Raw genomic sequence first — 19,586 nt, 5'->3', positions numbered from 1 at the left:
GAAAAGACTGTGAAGGAGAAGGTGAGCCCATAAATTAGCAATCTTTTGTCCGTTTCAAATGATTTTATATATTTTGGTCTTTTTGTGCATCTTCTTCCTTCAATGTGATTCTATAGATCACAGAATCCAACAGTGCATAGTCGCAATCGAAATATGTTTACACACAATGATGGAAAACTTGGAAAAGTTGTTAGCTTCTTTTCACGTTTTAATCTCCGACAGAAAAGAAAAGGAAAAACATTTATGCTGCAAACAAAGTTAGGTCAGAAAATATTAAAACTATTATTCTCTGGTCACTACTAGGATAATTGGTCGATTAACAACAAATACGTTGAAAAGCATAGTTTAGCGTTTTACTTTGCTGGGCAAAACAATTTATTATGTCAAAAGCTCCCCCCCCCCGAAAACAAAAACAAAATAGTTTCTTATTATTGTGCAGACAAATACTTGTAATATCTGAAATGAATAATATCTTGCAATATCTGAAACATTTTAAACTTATACTTAATAATCGCCTAGGTTCATAATTAAATGGAAGATAGCAATCAACAATTTGCGATCCCAAAGCCCTGAGTATTGTCAATACGCTTTACTGAAATTAAATCACTATCAAGCAGGGTCACCTGGAATTTAGGATTAAACGCTACTAACTTTTTTGGAAGGGATAAATGAATCAATTTCTTTCTGAATTTGAAAGATGAACACACACACACAGACACACAAGAGAGGGGGATGAGAGAATAAATTTAATTTTTCTTGTGTTTTCAATGGGAGAGCTGTTCAGTTCTTGAGGGTTCTGGATGGTCTATGCCATGTTCAAAAGATCATCGGGTACATCGCAATACGGGGTACATCAAAATGGTCAGGAGACTCCATGTCATCTTCCCCCCAAAAGTCTTCAAAATGGTAGTCATCATCTTTCCTTAGTCTTTTGGTGATGATGAATCTTCATTGATAAAATGCACATAGAGAAAATAGCTTTTAACAATATTTAAAAAAAAACTAAGCAAAAAAAATGTCATTAGAAATATAGATTTTTCTAATAAGAAATATCATAACTAGCATATGCAAACCATTCTCATTTTTTGTTTCAATGATATCACAAACGGATTTTTTGTTAAGGGTGTACACAATGTCTTTTTAAGACATGGAAAGAAAAAATTTTCTAAGTTAAATAAAGAATTCTGCCCAAAAAGGGGGAGGGAGGGGGAACTCATGGACGCTGTCATGGATCCTGTTTTAAACATGGGCTCAAATATATATATATATATATATATATATATATATATATATATATATATATATATATATATATAGGTAAAAAAAAAGGTAAAGGATGCGGCATTTAGACTTTACAGTCCGTACCGGCGGTGCTGATCTCCGTTTCTTGGCCCTTCAGCCAATATATATATATATATATATATATATTTAACATATATATATATATATATATATATATATATATATATATATATATATATATATATATATATATATATATATATATATATATATATGTATATATATTTAAAAACTAAGTAAAAAAAAATGTCATTAGAAATATTGATTTTTCTAATAAGAAATATCATAACTAGCATATGCAAACCATTCTCATTTTTTGTTTCAATATTATCACAAACGGATTTTTTGTTAAGGGTGTACACAATGTCTTTTTAAGACATGGAAAGAAAAATTTTTCTAAGTTAAATAAAGAATTTAGCCCAAAAAGGGAGAGGGAGGGGGAACTCATGGACACTGTCATGGATCCTGTTTTAACATTATTAAGGACACAGTCATCGGTGTTCTTAAAACTGCTGAAAAGAACTGGCCAATTTCAAAGAGATGTGGAATTCTCTTAAGAAAACTTTCAATCAAGGCTTAAAAAATCCTTTAAAGCAAACTAACCAAATTCAAAAAGTGTTTTACTTTAAAAGACTATGGTGAAATAAGTGCATAGCGGTTTCTTACCAAGAAGAATTACCAAGGGCGTCAGACTAGCATTCCAAATTTTAATCCCTTGATGGGTCGTTTTGATATTAGTTAAAAGAGCTTAGAGCTCAGATCTAACTGTAAACACTGCTTAGTTTAAGATTGCTAATTGAACAATAAACTAAGAAATTGGATTTACGTATTTATTAAATAAAAAAAAATGTAACTGAAAGTAAGAGGCGACATGAAAACTCAAAACGAACAGAAATTATTCCGTATATGCAAAAGACTGTCCGATCCTCAAAGCCCCGGTCTTTACGTTAAATTTAAGTCTTTGTCACAACTCTATTTTTCAAAACAATAAAAAACTTTAGCGTAAAGAACGAGGTGTTGGGTTTTAGAGCCAACATCAAAAATTAGATTTATCACAATACATTTGTAACAAAAGTTTAATTTATCATAAGAATTAAATTTATCATCTCACCCCCCTCTCGCAAGAGAGGGGGGTTAGAAGAAGAACTGAAGTTTTGTTAAGTTTTAAACGGGAGAGGTGATCAGTTCCTGCTCGGTTCTCCTGATTGGCTGTCATGGAACGACAGGACAGGGTTCCCTTTAAAAGCAAGGATAGGATTCCTTTCAAAACCATGGAGGGATCACTACTTTCATCGTGTGTGTGAGTGAATATGAGTATATATATATATATATATATATATATATATATATATATATATATATATATATATATATATATATATATATATATATATATATATATATATATATATATATATACTCATATACAGTTTTCATGTCGCCTCTTACTTTCAGTTACATTTTTTTTTTTAATAAATACGTAAATCCAATTTCTTAGTTTATTGTTCAATTAGCAATCTTAAACTAAGCTGAGTTTACAGTTAGATCTGAGCTCTAAGCTCCTTTAACTAATATCAAAACGACCCATCAAGAGATTAAAATTTGGAATGCTAGTCTGACGCCCTTGGTAATTCTTCTTGGTAAGAAACCGCTATGCACTTATTTCACCATAGTCTTTTAAAGTGAAACACTTTTTGAATTTGGTTAGTTTGCTTTAAAGGATTTTTTAAGCCTTGATTGAAAGTTTTCTTAAGAGAATTCCACATCTCTTTGAAATTGGCCAGTTCTTTTCAGCAGTTTTAAGAACACCGATGACTGTGTCCTTAATAATGTTAAAACAGGATCCATGACAGTGTCCATGAGTTCCCCCTCCCTCTCCCTTTTTGGGCTAAATTCTTTATTTAACTTAGAAAATTTTTTCTTTCCATGTCTTAAAAAGACCCAACACCTAGTTGGTGGGGGCGCTTCGCGCCCCCCCCCCAAGCCCCCCCGCGCGCGTAAGTCGTTACGCGCCATAATAGTTACGCGCCATTGTAGTTGTGTCCCTATGTCCCACCTGTGAATATAGATAGATATATATATATGGTTTTAACTACGTAAAACTTGCGAATATACAACATTCTTTGCTGTCCCATTGTCTTTGCATATAAATAGATTGTCAGGTTTACCGACTCTTGAACATGCAACATATAATGGTCCATGGGAAAACAATCTGTATTCAGATCTATACCTCATGATTCTAATGATTGCCCTTGAGCTTTGTTGATGGTGATTGCTAATCGACCATTCCCTGTCCCGGTGTCCCGGTCGTCATTTACATCCCCCTGTTTCCCCCGGTGTCCCCGTTGTAGTTGTGTCCCTGTGTCCCGGTCGTCATTTATATTCCCTGTGTCCCGGGTCCCGGTCGTCATTTGTATCCCGGTGTCCCGGTCTGTATATACATTCGTTTTTTAGTTTTGTTTTTCTCCTTTATTTTTTTCCTTTTTTTTTCTTTTTTAGCTTATTTAGATTTTTAGATTTTTTAGTTTTTTTATTAGTTTTTAGTTTTTTTTTCTTTTTAGTTTTTTTGTCCCGGTCGTCATTTATATCCCCCTGTTTCCCCCGGTGTCCCCGTTGTAGTTGTGTCCCTGTGTCCCGGTCGTCATTTATATTCCCTGTGTCCCGGTCGTCATTTGTATCCCGGTGTACCGGAGTTGTGTCCCTGTGTCCCGGTCGTCATTTATATTCCCTGTGTCCCGGGTCCCGGTCGTCATTTGTATCCCGGTGTCCCGGTCTGTATATACATTCGTTTTTTAGTTTTGTTTTTCTCCTTTATTTTTTTCCTTTTTTTTTCTTTTTTAGCTTATTTAGATTTTTAGATTTTTTAGTTTTTTTATTAGTTTTTAGTTTTTTTTTCTTTTTAGTTTTTTTGTCCCGGTCGTCATTTATATCCCCCTGTTTCCCCCGGGTCGTCATTTATACTCCCTGTGTCCCGGTGCTTTGTTGATTGCTAATCGAACATTCCTTTTGTCCTGGTCGCTTTCTCTTTGAGTGTCGTCATTTATTTTTTTCTTTTTTAGTTCTTTTAGTTTTTACCTTTTTTAGTTTTTTTTAGTTTTTAGTTTTTTTAGTTTTTTACCTTTTTTTAGTTTTTTTAGTTTTTTTTAGTTTTTTAGCTTTTTTATTTTTTTTATTAGTTTTTAGTTTTTTTGTAGTTTTTGCCTTTTTTTTAGTTTTTTTAGTTTTTTAGCTTTTTTATTAGTTTTTAGTTTTTTTTGTAGTTTTTGCCTTTTTTTAGTTTTTTTATTTTTTTAGCTTTTTTATTTTTTTTATTAGTTTTTAGTTTTTTTTGTAGTTTTTGCCTTTTTTTTCTCTTTGAGTGTCGTCATTTATTAGTTTTTTCCTTTTTTTTTTTAGTTTTTTATTGGTTTTTACCTTTATTTTAGCTTATTTTTCAGTTTTTTTCTTTTTTTTAGTTTTTTTTATTTTTTATTTTTTTTAGTTTTTTACCTTTTTTTAGTTTTTTTAGTTTTTTAGCTTTTTTACTTTTTTTATTAGTTTTTAGTTTTTTTTGTAGTTTTTGCCTTTTTTTAGTTTTTTCAGTTTTTTTTTTAGTTTTTTATTGGTTTTTACCTTTATAGTTTTTTTAGTTTTTTAGCTTTTTTATTTTTTTTATTAGTTTTTAGTTTTTTTTGTAGTTTTTGCCTTTTTTTAGTTTTTTCAGTTTTGACGTCACCTGATCCAGTTTTTTCAGGTGACGTCACCTGACACATCCATCCATCCATCCACAGACAACTTATTTTTATATATATAGACTAGCTGTTGGGGTGGCGCTTCGCGCCACCCCAACACCTAGTTGGTGGGGGCGCTTCGCGCCCCCCCAAGCCCCCCCGCGCGCGTAAGTCGTTACGCGCCATAATAGTTACGCGCCATTGTAGTTGTGTCCCTATGTCCCACCTGTGAATATAGATAGATATATATATATGGTTTTAACTACGTAAAACTTGCGAATATACAACATTCTTTGCTGTCCCATTGTCTTTGCATATAAATAGATTGTCAGGTTTACCGACTCTTGAACATGCAACATATAATGGTCCATGGGAAAACAATCTGTATTCAGATCTATACCTCATGATTCTAATGATTGCCCTTGAGCTTTGTTGATGGTGATTGCTAATCGACCATTCCCTGTCCCGGTGTCCCGGTCGTCATTTACATCCCCCTGTTTCCCCCGGTGTCCCCGTTGTAGTTGTGTCCCTGTGTCCCGGTCGTCATTTATATTCCCTGTGTCCCGGGTCCCGGTCGTCATTTGTATCCCGGTGTCCCGGTCTGTATATACATTCGTTTTTTAGTTTTGTTTTTCTCCTTTATTTTTTTCCTTTTTTTTTCTTTTTTAGCTTATTTAGATTTTTAGATTTTTTAGTTTTTTTATTAGTTTTTAGTTTTTTTTTCTTTTTAGTTTTTTTGTCCCGGTCGTCATTTATATCCCCCTGTTTCCCCCGGTGTCCCCGTTGTAGTTGTGTCCCTGTGTCCCGGTCGTCATTTATATTCCCTGTGTCCCGGTCGTCATTTTAATCGAACATTCCTTTTGTCCTGGTCGCTTTCTCTTTGAGTGTCGTCATTTATTTTTTTCTTTTTTAGCTCTTTTAGTTTTTACCTTTTTTAGTTTTTTTTAGTTTTTAGTTTTTTTAGTTTTTTACCTTTTTTTAGTTTTTTTAGTTTTTTAGCTTTTTTATTTTTTTTATTAGTTTTTAGTTTTTTTGTAGTTTTTGCCTTTTTTTTAGTTTTTTTAGTTTTTTAGCTTTTTTATTAGTTTTTAGTTTTTTTTGCCTTTTTTTAGTTTTTTTAGTTTTTTAGCTTTTTTATTTTTTTTATTAGTTTTTAGTTTTTTTTGTAGTTTTTGCCTTTTTTTAGTTTTTTCAGTTTTGACGTCACCTGATCCAGTTTTTTCAGGTGACGTCACCTGATCCACGATCCACAGATCCACAGACAACTTATTTTTATATATATAGATAGTTTTTTTTTTTTTACTTATGTCCTGGTCGTCATTTATACTCCCTGTGTCCCGGTGCTTTGTTGATTGCTAATCGAACATTCCTTTTGTCCTGGTCGCTTTCTCTTTGAGTGTCGTCATTTATTAGTTTTTTCCTTTTTTTTTTTAGTTTTTTATTGGTTTTTACCTTTATTTTAGCTTATTTTTCAGTTTTTTCCTTTTTTTTAGTTTTTTTTTATTTTTTATTTTTTTTAGTTTTTTACCTTTTTTAGTTTTTTTAGTTTTTTTAGTTTTTTAGCTTTTTTACTTTTTTTATTAGTTTTTAGTTTTTTTTTGTAGTTTTTGCCTTTTTTTAGTTTTTTCAGTTTTTTTTTAGTTTTTTATTGGTTTTTACCTTTATAGTTTTTTTAGTTTTTTAGCTTTTTTATTTTTTTTATTAGTTTTTAGTTTTTTTTGTAGTTTTTGCCTTTTTTTAGTTTTTTCAGTTTTGACGTCACCTGATCCAGTTTTTTCAGGTGACGTCAGCTGATCCATCCATCCATCCATCCATCCATCCATCCACAGACAGACAACTTATTTTTATATAGATAGATATATATATATATATATATATATATATATATATATATATATATATATATATATATATATATGTATATATATATATATAGGTGTGTGTATGTGAGTGTGTGCATGGATTAATAGATTATTTTATAATAAAAAAAATTTATTTGTTTATTATGCATGGGTTTTAAACGATATGAAAATAAAATTTATTAATCGCAATGAAAATATTTTTTCCCGCTTTATAAAACCGTACCATTTCAATAGGAAAATACCTTTTAGTATTATTATTTTAGGTTAGCCTAGCTACGTTGTCCCCACCAGCTCAGAGGACATACAAACTCTTTTACAGATACTTGTATTGACATAACCAACACAATTTCGTGATAATCTCCTTATCAACTCGCCGTTCGATAACAACGAATTAGGTTGGTTTGACCATCCTAGCCCTAATGCACATACATTTCTAGAAGATTATTTTGGAGAGGCGAATGTTTGTAATATAACACCCCTTAATATTTCAACGGAGGGATTGGATGATTGTTCTGCCCAGCAAAGTGCCTTTGAACAGGGTTTTGTAGTTGGTTTTGCTTAGCCAAGTGCCTTTGAAGAGCAGGGTGGATGTTGCTTGAACAAAATTTGAAGTTTGTTAAGTTTTCAACGTGAGAGGTGATCAGTTCCTGCTCGGTTCTCCTGATTGACTGTCATGGAACGACAGGACAGGTTCCCTTTAAAAGCAGGGATAGGATTCCCTTCAAAACCATGGAGACATCACTACTTTCGTTGTGTGTGTGAGTGTGTGTATGTGAATATATATATATATATATATATATATATATATATATATATATATATATATATATATATATATATATATATATATATATATAAAGAATTTTATATTTTAAGAATTTTATTATAATAAAAAGAATAATTTATTTGTTTATAATGTATGGGTTTTAAACGATATGAAAATAAAAGTTATTAATCACAATGAAAATATTCTTTTCCGCTTTATAAAACCGTACCATTTCAATAGGAAAATACCTTCTATTATTATTATTTTAGGTTAGCCTAGCTTTGTTGTCCCCACCAGCTCAGAGGACATACAAACTCTTTTACAGATATCTGTATTGACACCACCAACAGACCGCCAGAATTTGCGATTGCTGTATGTCACTTGGTTAATACCAGGTGCCATAAAAAGAGTTTTTTTTTAACTGAAAGTAAGGAGCGACATTAAAACTTAAAACGAACGGAAATTACTTTGTATATGAAAGGGGCTGTTCTTTCCTCAACGCCTCGCTCTTTATGCTAAAGTTTGACTCTTTCTCTCAACTCTACTTTTTAAAACAGTAAAAAAACTTTACCGTAAAGAGCAAGGCGTTGAGGAGGGAACAGCTGTCCCAACAGCTGTTGAAAAAGGAGTTGGGAAAATGGTACCATAAAGGAAAAATGTACATAAGAAAAGTGACCTATACAATCTTATCTTAGTTATGACAGCATTTTTGAAGAGACCAATTTTTTTTTGGGGAGGGGGGGTGGTGGTGGAGATGTCCTCTCCCAACTTCTTACCACTTACTGGCTGGAAAATAAGCATGTGGTTCTGGAGCCACATAAAGTTGTATATTAAATGAAGGATTACTTAATTTTACACTTTCTTTTTCAAATTATTTATTTAATTTTGCTACTTAACAAACAGGATAAAACTATTTGTAATGCATACAAAGAAATCATAATACAAAAAAACTATTTCAATTTTTTTCTGTGACATTTTTCTAGTTGTCACGTTACATTCCAACTTTTTCTTGTTTAATGCTATTCCGCACCGGTATGTCTAAATGAAAAGTTCAAATAGTAATAAATCTTTTGAATAGACAGCAATAATTTTCACAAAAAAAAACTATATATTTCGATTACATACGCAGAGACCGTCATCAGTAACAATATTAAAATAAAACAATTAAAAACAATAGTTTAATGATAAAATAACTAGATATTGTTTCATAATCTTAGTCTTTTCAAAGCGAAGCGAGTCTCTTTGACCTTCCTGGTTCCGGTTCTTTAGCATTATGCATGCTCAGAAAAGCAAGAAAAACAAAAAAGAAACAACAGAAAGAAATACATCCTTCGACAACTAACAACATGGGACAGAAATGACCGAAGATGGGAAGACTCCTGGCATTAAGTAGAATAAATCACGAATACGATTTATAACTTCGGCTGATGTGAACATTTGTTTGATTTCTGCGCAAACAAAAAGGAAGACATGTATATGAGAGCTGGCTATTCCTTCAAATCACGGAAGATTAAGCTTTAGAAGAACAGAACAATCTCAACAGCGAAAGGCTTCAGGTGAAGACGTTAATTGGTATTAAAAGATAAAAAAAATGTATGGATCCTGTCATACTCCAGAATTCCTTCAATATATCTTGCAATTACTGGCCACAAAAGTAAAGTAGCCAGTAATATAAGCGTTCAGTCACAAATTTGGCAGAGCCAGAACGCATAATTTCTTCAATAGGATATTCTCACGGTATCAGCTTGTCTAGGACATAAGAAAGTGCGTAAGTTATTTAAATCAACAGCTCATGTGGGATGCAGGATATAATTTTCCTAATTGTAAATCCATATATGAAAACTTTCTTTTGTTTAACCACATTACAAAATATGATTTTTGAAAAGGAGTGAAGAGCCATCTTATACAGTAAGCATAAATTAAGCCAAATGAGAAGCCCACCTTAAAATGAAAAATAATCACTATAAATTGAAGGCTAGAGTGTTTTTTGCTCTTTATCAAAAGTGACATATATTTTGAACAGTGTTTGTTCCTTAAAAAAAAAAAAAAAAAAAAAAAAACAAGAAATAACTTGGATTTTGTTTAGTATGTCAGAGTGCTCAATGACTTCTTCGCAGCTTGATGTATTTGCGGCGGTAATTTATCTGAAAAGAAAAATATTATAAATAATACGCAGGCTCATTCATTCCGACACGAAAAAAAATCATCGTCAGTAGAATTTTTTTTTTATTTAAGCCAATTGACAAAAGACAAATTATATACATTTTCGACTTTTATTTGACATTAAATAAAAAAAAACGAGTTTTTTTAACTGAAAGTAAGGAGCGACATTAAAACTTAAAACGAACAGAAATTACTTCGTATATGAAAGAGGCTGCTTCCTCATCAACGCCCCGCTCTTTACGCTAAAGTTTGACTCTTTCTCTCAATTCTTCTTTTTAAAACAGTAAAAAACTTTAGCGTAAAGAGCGGGGCGTTGATGAGGAAGCAGCCTCTTTCATATACGAAGTAATTTCTGTTCGTTTTAAGTTTTAATGTCGCTCCTTACTTTCAGTTAAAAAAACTCGTTTTTTTTATTTAATTTCTGAACGTTTTTGAATCCATGCATGTTTTGATTTTGGCTCTCCGCAGAGGAATAATCAAAACGAAATTTGCATATTTTTTTGGGGGGCTAAATGGCTTTCTCATAATTTTGATCGAATGATTTTGAGAAAAAAAGAGCGGGGGCGAAGCCTAGTTGCCCTCCGATTTTTTGGTTAATTAAAAAGGCAACTAGAACTTTTAATTTTTTACGAATCTTTTTATTGGTAAAAGATTTACGTAACTTATAAATTAGCTTACGTAAAGAACTTTTGTATTCTCATGTTTTTATTACATATATGAGGGGATTCGCCCCATCGTCAGTGCCTCGCTCTTTACACTAAAGCTTAAATTTTATCCCAATTCATTAAGAATGACCCCTGAATCACAAAAGCCGTAGAATAAATAGTTGAAATTACTAAAAATACTTTAGCGTAAAGAGCTAGGTATCATAAGGAGGTGAGCCCCTTATATGGGTAATAATTTCTGTTTGTTTTAAGTTTTAATGCTGTTCCTTACTTCCAGCTGAAAAAGCTTTTTCACATTTATTTTTTAATTTTTTTTTAAATAATGCTAGTAAATCCTGCTCTCCCTTCATGGAAGTTTTCTTCTCCCATGACAAATTCTCGATGGAAAGTTCCCCCAGCATATCCCACTCTTCTCAACCCCTCCCCCCAACCAAAAAAATCCTCCTGAAAACCCCTGTATACTTCCCAATAACCATTACTATATGTAAGCACAGGTCAAAGTTGGTAACTTGTTGCCCCTCCCACGGGGACTGTGGGGGAGTAAGTCGTCCCCAAAGACATAGTTATAAGGTTTTTCGACTACGCTGAATAAAATGGCTATCTCAGAATTTTGATCCGTTGACTTTGGGAAAATAATTAGCGTGGGAGGGGGCCTAGGTGCCCTCAAATTTTTTTGGTCACTTAAAAAGGGCACTAGAACTTTTCATTTCCGTTAGAATGAGCCCTCTTGCAACATTCTAGGACAACTGGGTCGATACGATCACCCCTGGGAAAAAAACAAAAAAAAAACAAAAAAACAAAAAAACAAATAAACACGCATCCGTGATCTGCCTTCTGGCAAAAAATGCAAAATTCCACATTTTTGTAGATAGGAGCTCGAAACTTCTACAATAGGGTTCTCTGATACGCTGAATCTGATGGTGTGATTTTCGTTAAGATTCTATGACTTTTAGGGGGTGTTTCCCCCTATTTTCTAAAATAACGCAAATTTTCTCAGGCTCGTAACTTTTGATGGGTAAGACTAAACTTGATGAAACTTATATATTTAAAACCAGCATTAAAATGCGATTCTTTTGATATAGCTATTGGTATCAAAATTCCATTTTTTAGAGTTTTGGTTACTATTGAGCCGGGTTGCTCCTTACTACAGTTCGTTACCACGAACTGTTTGAAACATATTTTCTCTGGTACCTGCCAAAAATCCTACAAAAAATTCTAAGGATTTTATAATCTCTGATAACGGTGCAGAAAAAGGAGGCCTTGGCAACAATTATTACACTGATGTCTTTTAGTCTACACTTAATTAATGGCATTCAAGACAAATAGATAGCTTTAGCATTAATAAATTTCGTATTGCCCGTTTTCTGGTTTCCGGAAAATCCACATTTTCCAGAAAGCTCACCTTATCAGCAAAGAATACACTACTAAAAAATCCAAAACAAATTTGTCTTTTAACAAGAAGCAAAAGAGAAAAAAGCTCAGAGATAGAGAGCTAAAATAAGAAGTTTTCAATCTTAAAATTCCTTTAAAAAATAGTTCTACAAACCTTATATGAGTTTTCCTATAGTCTTTTAAAAGATCCTTGTTTAAAAAGATACACACTATTTAGCTGATTTTACGTGAGCGTTTTATGAAGTTAAAAAAGCAAACATAATAGACGTGCTTCAGCGTGCTTGTTTACAATAAGCGAAACACTGGCAGCTTTCCAAAGTTACATCTTGTTACCAATTCCCTAGTTCGAATAAAACTTGTTCTTAAAAAAAAGAATCACCGGATCAACTTTTTTTTTCTTTAACTGCATTTCTTTTATGGTTTTTATAACACAATAATATGAAAAAAACTTCGTTTTCTTAAAGAGTTAAAGAGGCTGCGTCCCAAAGTCGAACCTTAAAACGTACAGGAATTAGGAGAGGCAGTTGGGGGGCTGCCACCCCCCAAACCCCCCGCTTTTAAAGACTCTTTTGTACAGGTTTTTTGTTGTGGGGGGGGGGACTTCATTGTTACTAATTACTAGTTTCGGCGCAATGGTTCTCCTGTCCTCTTGTGTTTAACATTTTTCGAAGTTATTCCATTATTCATTCATTTCAATTTTTTGTTAATTAAAAGAGGGCCTTTCCGAAGCCAAGAGCGGGGGGTTAGGGGGGCGGCAGCCCCCCAAAACAAAAAACCTGTACAAAAGAGTCTTTAAAAGCGGGGGGTTTGGGGGGCTGCCTCTCCTAATTCCTGTACGTTTTAAGGTTCGACTGTGGGACGCAGCCTCTTTAAGTCTTTAAGAAAACGAATTTTTTTTCATATTATTTCTGTACGTTTTTCTACAATCCATGGTGGATGTAATTTAATAATTCCTGTACTCCTCGTACAGGAATTAGGAGAGGAAGTTGGGTGGCTGCCGCCCCCAACCCCCCCCCCCGCTTTTAAATCATTGTATAAAATAGAAAAAAAAAATAGATAGAATGACCGAAATGTTTCTTTTGCTCATAAGAAGCTAATATTCTGTTATCTCTCAAATGATAAGCAGTCCAGGTCTTTAACTCTTTAAGAAAACGAAGTTTTTTTCATATTTTGTGAAAAAACTGCCCGATAGGGGACTTGAACCCTTGACCCGAGGATTATAAGTCCCACGCTCTACCGACTGAGCTAACCACCTGCATGTGTGTAAATATAACTTTTAAATAACTTTTAAAAATTTCAAATTAACAGGGCTCTTATGGAGAAATGGGTTAATTAAGTGGCTAATGCGTGGTTTCTGGAAAACAGGGAAGGAGTTATCGGATCGAGCTGAAATTTCGCGGATAAGCTCCTGGGCCGTAGGGGACCTTAACTTGTGAATTTCAGCCCGATCGGACAACGTTAAAGGGGGGGGGGGGTTGGGGTCGAAACTTTCGGGGGGTTAAGATTTTCCTACGAAACTTTCAAGGAAACTTACTCGGAGAATTCCGCATCAAATGAGTCTTCGTACACCCAGATCCGATGTTGACTGTGATCTGTAGGCGTGGCAGAAAAAAAAGAATATGTATTAAGTGGCTATGCGTGGTTTCTGGAAAACAGGGAAGGAGTTATCGGATCGAGCTGAAATTTCGCGGATAAGCTCCTGGGCCCTAGGGGACCTTAACTTGTGAATTTCAGCCCGATCGGACAACATTAAAGGGGGGCTGGGGTTGGTGGGTCAAAACTTTCGGCCTGATTTTCCCCATGAAGGAAAAGTCGGAAGGGGATGAAATTTGGCAGGTTTCTTAGTTGGAGCTCGGGCTACGAAATGCATCCCTCCAAATCCCTCTGCGACTACTGGAACCGAAGATCACTTAACATTGTCGTGGTTCGCCTCTTTATAGAGGCACGAGTGTGCCTCCTTGATTTCTTCCCAAACATCTCGTCTATGCGCACATTCTTTCTCGTATTAAAAAACGACCAAAAAAAATCCACACACACTTACCAAACGATAAAATCGGTCAGTTTAGAATGATATATGCCTTGTATTTTTTTTCCATGATTGAGTGCTTTCAAAGAAATATATTCTGAGACTGTTACATTTACCGAAAGGGTTACTCTTAATAATAATGTTCTATTAACAGGTATTTTTCACTTTTCATTTCTTTCATTTTTCTCATACTTAATTAAATTTTTCTTCTGATCCCTTGCAGTGAAACGAAATAGAAAAAGGTATTACATAGTTTATGGGCTCCCTTGACAGGAAATTTGACCTTCAATTCCTGAGGATTCTCACAAACAAATACATAGGGTGATTCGCTTTCACCATCTGGGAATAGATTCCTGTACTCTTCTTGGGGAAGGACGTCAGAAACATCAACACAACCAAGGAGGCATCCTGTTGGATAGGCTTCAGGAAACACCAAATTTTCATCTACAATAAAAAAACAAAATTATTGTTAGTTGTTATAAACCAAAAATCTAACATTTTCAGAAAAGGAATCACTTCATGAAATCTATTTTGTTTCTAATTCTAAGTAGACCAACGATGCCACGGAGAGCTACTTCAGCTGTGACTTATGGGTCCTACCTCTAAGTTTTAGGCCTTAAGAAATTTGATTAATTTGAGAAAAAAAGGGGGGGGGGCAGGAGGGAGAGTGTTTATGATCAAAATTACACCGTCAATACTCAGTATTTCCGAAAATACAATAATAAAGTATTCTAATCCATAACTACAAATGATTGTGTGTTCTTTTTGAGAAAATTGTTCACGAATATTTTTTTTTTCTTTTTCAGGCGATTGTATTAAACCAGTGGTTTTTCAAAAGTTCCTCAGTTTCAGAGGTTATAGTGACACATAGTGATAAACCTCACTCCTAAAGACACGACAGTTTATACACAATTGAGGTGTTAATACCTAAAGCCTAAAAGAAGTGTTTGTAGATCCAAATTTACAGACTTCCACTTATGAATCTGGATTTAAAGTTTCACTCCCCTTCATTAGGACGACAAGTATACGAAGAAAGATAGGATGAAACTTGTAACAATGATCTTGAACTTCAATTAAGATGTGGTACTAAAAACAAACGGAAATCAAAAAAGAAAAGGTTTGTTTTTTCAAATGAAAGTAAATAGTAACATGAAAGTTTAAAACTAACAGGAGTTATTCTGTATATAAGGGGAATGCCTCTTCTCCCTCTCTTCGGTCTTCTACTCTTTACAGCAAAGTTGGATTATTTCCTCAATACTTCAAGACCAAATGCTGTAAAACAAGGACAACACAAGTAACACAAGTGTAACACAAGGGCTGAGAAAAAAAAAGTGTTTTTCATGAAGCTTCAAGAGTGGAAACACTTATTTATGTACAACATTACGTTCATATATTACGGTTTCCATTTCAAGTGTTTAGAAAGTTTAGAATTGGTTAGAATTAGAATTAGTGTTTAGAAAGTGTTTAGAATTGTGTTTAGAAACACTTCCAATTATCCGCATGCTTTTATTTGGTTTCACTCACAAATGCTTTCAATAAAGCAACAGTAAAACTTTACTTCTTGCAAACAGCCTGCAGAATCCCCTCAGCTAAACTTGTTCAACAGCGAAAGTTTTGGTTTTGCATGGCTAGACAAGGCCTATTTGAAAAAAGCGCTATATTTTGTCGGAAACATCCATCATTACTTGCTGGATCTCAGTTAAATCCTCCAGGATTTAGCAGCTAAGTTAAATTGACTACTCGTAAATTGACAGTGTTATAAACAATCCATACTGCAGGAAATTTTGCGGAGGGGGTCATTTTGATTTAACTTTATTAAAAGTTCTTATTTATTACTCACAATTTATTACATATGAAAACTCCATTGGAACAAGTAGATATGCGTCAAGGATTTGCAACTGGAAGTTAAAATTGAAATTTCGAAGTGCCGATGATTTGCAACAGTTGTCTTTTCCCGCTACTACAATATTTTAATACCATATTTTATTACTACAATAGTATTACTAACATTATTACTATTATTACACATACTATTACTACATACAATACTATATATAATACATATACAATACTATTACTACAATTATTACTACATATTTTATTACTAATACTATTACTACTGTATTTACTTACGATTTATTCCCACAAACTATTTGAGTATTCCCACAAACCAAAAACCTTTCAAACGAGCAGATAAGCAGCAAAGATTTGCAAAGGGAAGTCAAAAAGAAAATTTCGAAGTCCCACTACTACAATATTTTCTTGGAATAGTAAACAAAAAAACTTAATGACATCTAAAAAGCGGCAGGTAATTCTAAAGTGCTGCCATCTACTTTCATAAGCCATTTCAATCTGATTCAATCTGATGAAGTTCGTGACTTCATTTTTTTTGCTTGAAACTAAGGTATAGAAAAAGTTTCCAAAGATTCGATAGTTCTCATTGCTAAAGAAATTGATGATTGCCCTTTTCTCAGCAGTGCTATTAGAAAGTTTTACCACAGCTAGAAAACCAAATTTTTTACCTGAAGAGATGAAATTTTCTTCTTAACAATTATTAAGTCTAATCTTAAAGCTGACAAATGACTACTCGGATTTCTTGTAACAAAATGGATTCACGAAATAAGCCAATTTGAAGATTTTGAAATTTTGACAACACCTTTGCTGTGGTACACACTGGGAAAAAAAAGAATTGGATAATGACTTAGCTCAAAAACAAAGTGATTGATAGCTTATTCTTCACTGAATACCAATTAGGGGCAAATTAAAACCTGTGACTATCAATCCCTCCCATCGCTACTTTTGGTAAAATTGTTGGCATATTGCACTTTTTTTTAACCACTCATCAAAGGATTTCCGTTTCTAAAGTTGAAGAGTCAAACTGTGTTAGAGCAGGCAAAACTGAAAACAAGTTGGAGGTAGAACTAAACCCATGTCTCTCTCCCACTCTTCCCATCCCTATTTTTGGCAAAAAGGTTAGCACGATGCACTTTTTTTTTTACACCGACTCAAGAAAAGATTTTTAATTCTACAGTTGAAGAATCAAACACCATTAGTGGCACTCACTATAGATCATTATAACATTGATTTACTAAAGTTTCAGTATAGGACATTAAAGGACCAAAGTTGGATCTTGTCCCTCCAAAATTTACTGCCGGCAACTCTACCGGTCTATAGCAGTAAGATAGGTATGTTGCACCTTTTTTGAACGAAAAATCATGTAAAATTCCTAATCTGTATGAATGGAGGACCAAACTGGGCCCATTACCCATAAAATACCCAACGCTTCTTTCGTGCCAACTTTTTTTGCAGAAAGATAGGCATGTTGCATCTCGCTGAAATCAAGAACAAACAATGATTTTCAATCTTTATGACTTGTGGGACAAAATGTATGTATAATTCCTCTAAAAGCAACGCTATTCCCCGTTCATGTTTTTAGATGAAAGGTAAGCGTGCCACCCCTTACATCTACCTTACATACTCCTTTTTCACCCCCTGATATTAATAGCTTTTTAGCAAAACGGCCGTTATGATACACTTCTTTCGAAAAGGAGTCAAGCAAGGGTGTTAAATCTATTAAACAAGAAAATCAAAGCTGGACAGCTACCCCTTTAACACCCATGCATCTTACACCTTGCATCTGGGTTAAATCGAAAATATGCAATGATTTTCTACAAAACACTGCATCCCGATGACATAGTTAAGCAATTATTAGTAAAACTTTTACATAGCAGTCAGTAGAGATAGACATAGAATAAAATTGTTCTTCATCAAATACATAGAACATAATTAATAGGTGTTATATTTGAGGCGAAGTAGCCTGCAACTTCAGAACTAAAAAAATATTCCGGCCGCTTTTTACATTTTGGGAGCCCGACATTTGATATATGGAGCATTTTAAAAGTAATACCATTGGCTGAATGTCAGAAAATAGAGATTACAGTTGGTTTTAACAGCGTACTTCAAGACCATCTTTAAGGAAAGCCCCAGCATTTTTTTTTTCGTTAGCTTTTTTTTATGGTAAAAAAGTGACAATAGCGTTTTCAATGTTTTGAAGAGCTGACAGCTCTGGTCTTCAAGCAATAGAAAAGATACTTAATCCTACAAAATTTTGTCGCCAAAGGTTGCTTCAACGCTTCAAGTTGTTCACCCATGTTAAACACTCCAATAAATAATTGGCTGCATTGATTTCTTTTTCTTTTCGCTAAACGAGAATTAATATCAGGTAATATAAAAAAACTGGGATTGCATTAGATACAATAGCATATTCATCTCATTAAATATTCATTAAAGATAAAAAAAAAGAAACTGAAGGAAAATTTTGACTCATATTTTTTTTCGGGTGTTTTTATTATATAATTAATTTCTATAATTTCTCAACGCAATATTACCTTTAAGAATATGTCTATAAAGATTTTCCAACTCTTTGATTTCTTGTTGAGTCGGAGCTTTAACAGCAGATGCGATCCAAAGCCGCCCTCTATGGGTTGAGTACCATGTCCTACCTTCATGCCTTGAAAAAAAATATTATAAATATCTAAAATAATTAATAAGTTCATTAGTGATTAGGCCTTTTACTTTAAATTATGTTACACTTCCAGTTTAGCAAAAACCACTGTTAAACATTAAATTTTAGAATCTTACGACTAAACACGGCAAACCTAGCATAAAAGTTACATGATTACCGATGATAGCAACTAGTACAGCTAATTGAAGTTGACGAGAGAAGTGGGAGGACACCATTTTGGGACGGTGTCAGCAGGTTCACAATACAACAGGACAGTGCCCGTTTTACAGCAGATTCGCAATACTGCAAAAAAGCAGGTTCGCAATAATGCAAACCAGACGGTGTCAGTTTTACCACAGATTCGCAATACTGCAAAAAAGCAGGTTCACAATACTGCAAACGGGATGATGTCAGTTTTACAGCAGATTCGAAATACTCCAAAAAAGCAGGTTCGCAATAATGCAAACAAGATGGTGTCACTTTTACAGCAGATTCACAATACTTCAAAAAAGCAGGTTCACAATACTGCAAACGTGATGGTGTCAGTTCTATAGCAGATTCGAAATACTTCAAAAAAGCCTGGAAAAGCAATTAATTAAAATATGAATTTGGGATCTCAGCGGAATGTGTTACCGAGGATGGGAGAAGAATTTAATGCCGTGGAGAGCGTGTTTTCAGCCCATACAGAAAGCATGTGTGATGAAAGAGAGGACTAAGAGCGAGACCCCAATATTGGGAGCCACACCTCTGAGTCTGGTGATTCATATTAGCATGTAATAACCTAACAACACCTAACATTTGGATAAATCGTAGGGATTTTAAAAAACTGTAAGTAATAAAGCATATTGTAAATGCTACAATTGCGCTGACAATATATTAGGCTTATGACGTTTATAGGACAATAAAAAAGTAAATTGGAAATGACCCATAGAGAGATATTTTGTAAGGAGGGAGGGGGGGGGGCATAAGTACTGTTGAATGTGTATGAGCTGTTTTCATTGCTTGCTATTTTTCTCTTTTTTAGCCATGGTCCATGTGCCTTTAAAGCATTAAATATCTATCTGGCCACCTATATATTATGTGCGAAACATTATATGTAATTACATGAGTTAGTGTAATTGTATAATCGTGTCATAATTTTGTGCGTAAATGTTTTTTTTCCAGGACCCAATGACACTTTTTTTGCACTAAATATT

The 19,586-nt window shown here is 33.7% G+C and overlaps 1 protein-coding gene across 1 annotated transcript in view; it reads left to right on the top strand.

The window, feature by feature from the left end:
- LOC136037494 (inactive phospholipase C-like protein 2) overlaps positions 1 to 19,586 on the top strand; it is a 195,616-nt gene that overhangs the window by 175,519 nt on the left and 511 nt on the right. The window lies entirely within an intron of this gene.

Source organism: Artemia franciscana, chromosome 17 (assembly GCF_032884065.1).
Source record: "Artemia franciscana chromosome 17, ASM3288406v1, whole genome shotgun sequence".
NCBI classification, from domain to species: Eukaryota; Metazoa; Arthropoda; class Branchiopoda; order Anostraca; family Artemiidae; genus Artemia; species Artemia franciscana.
This window is presented reverse-complemented; position numbering and strand designations above follow the sequence as displayed.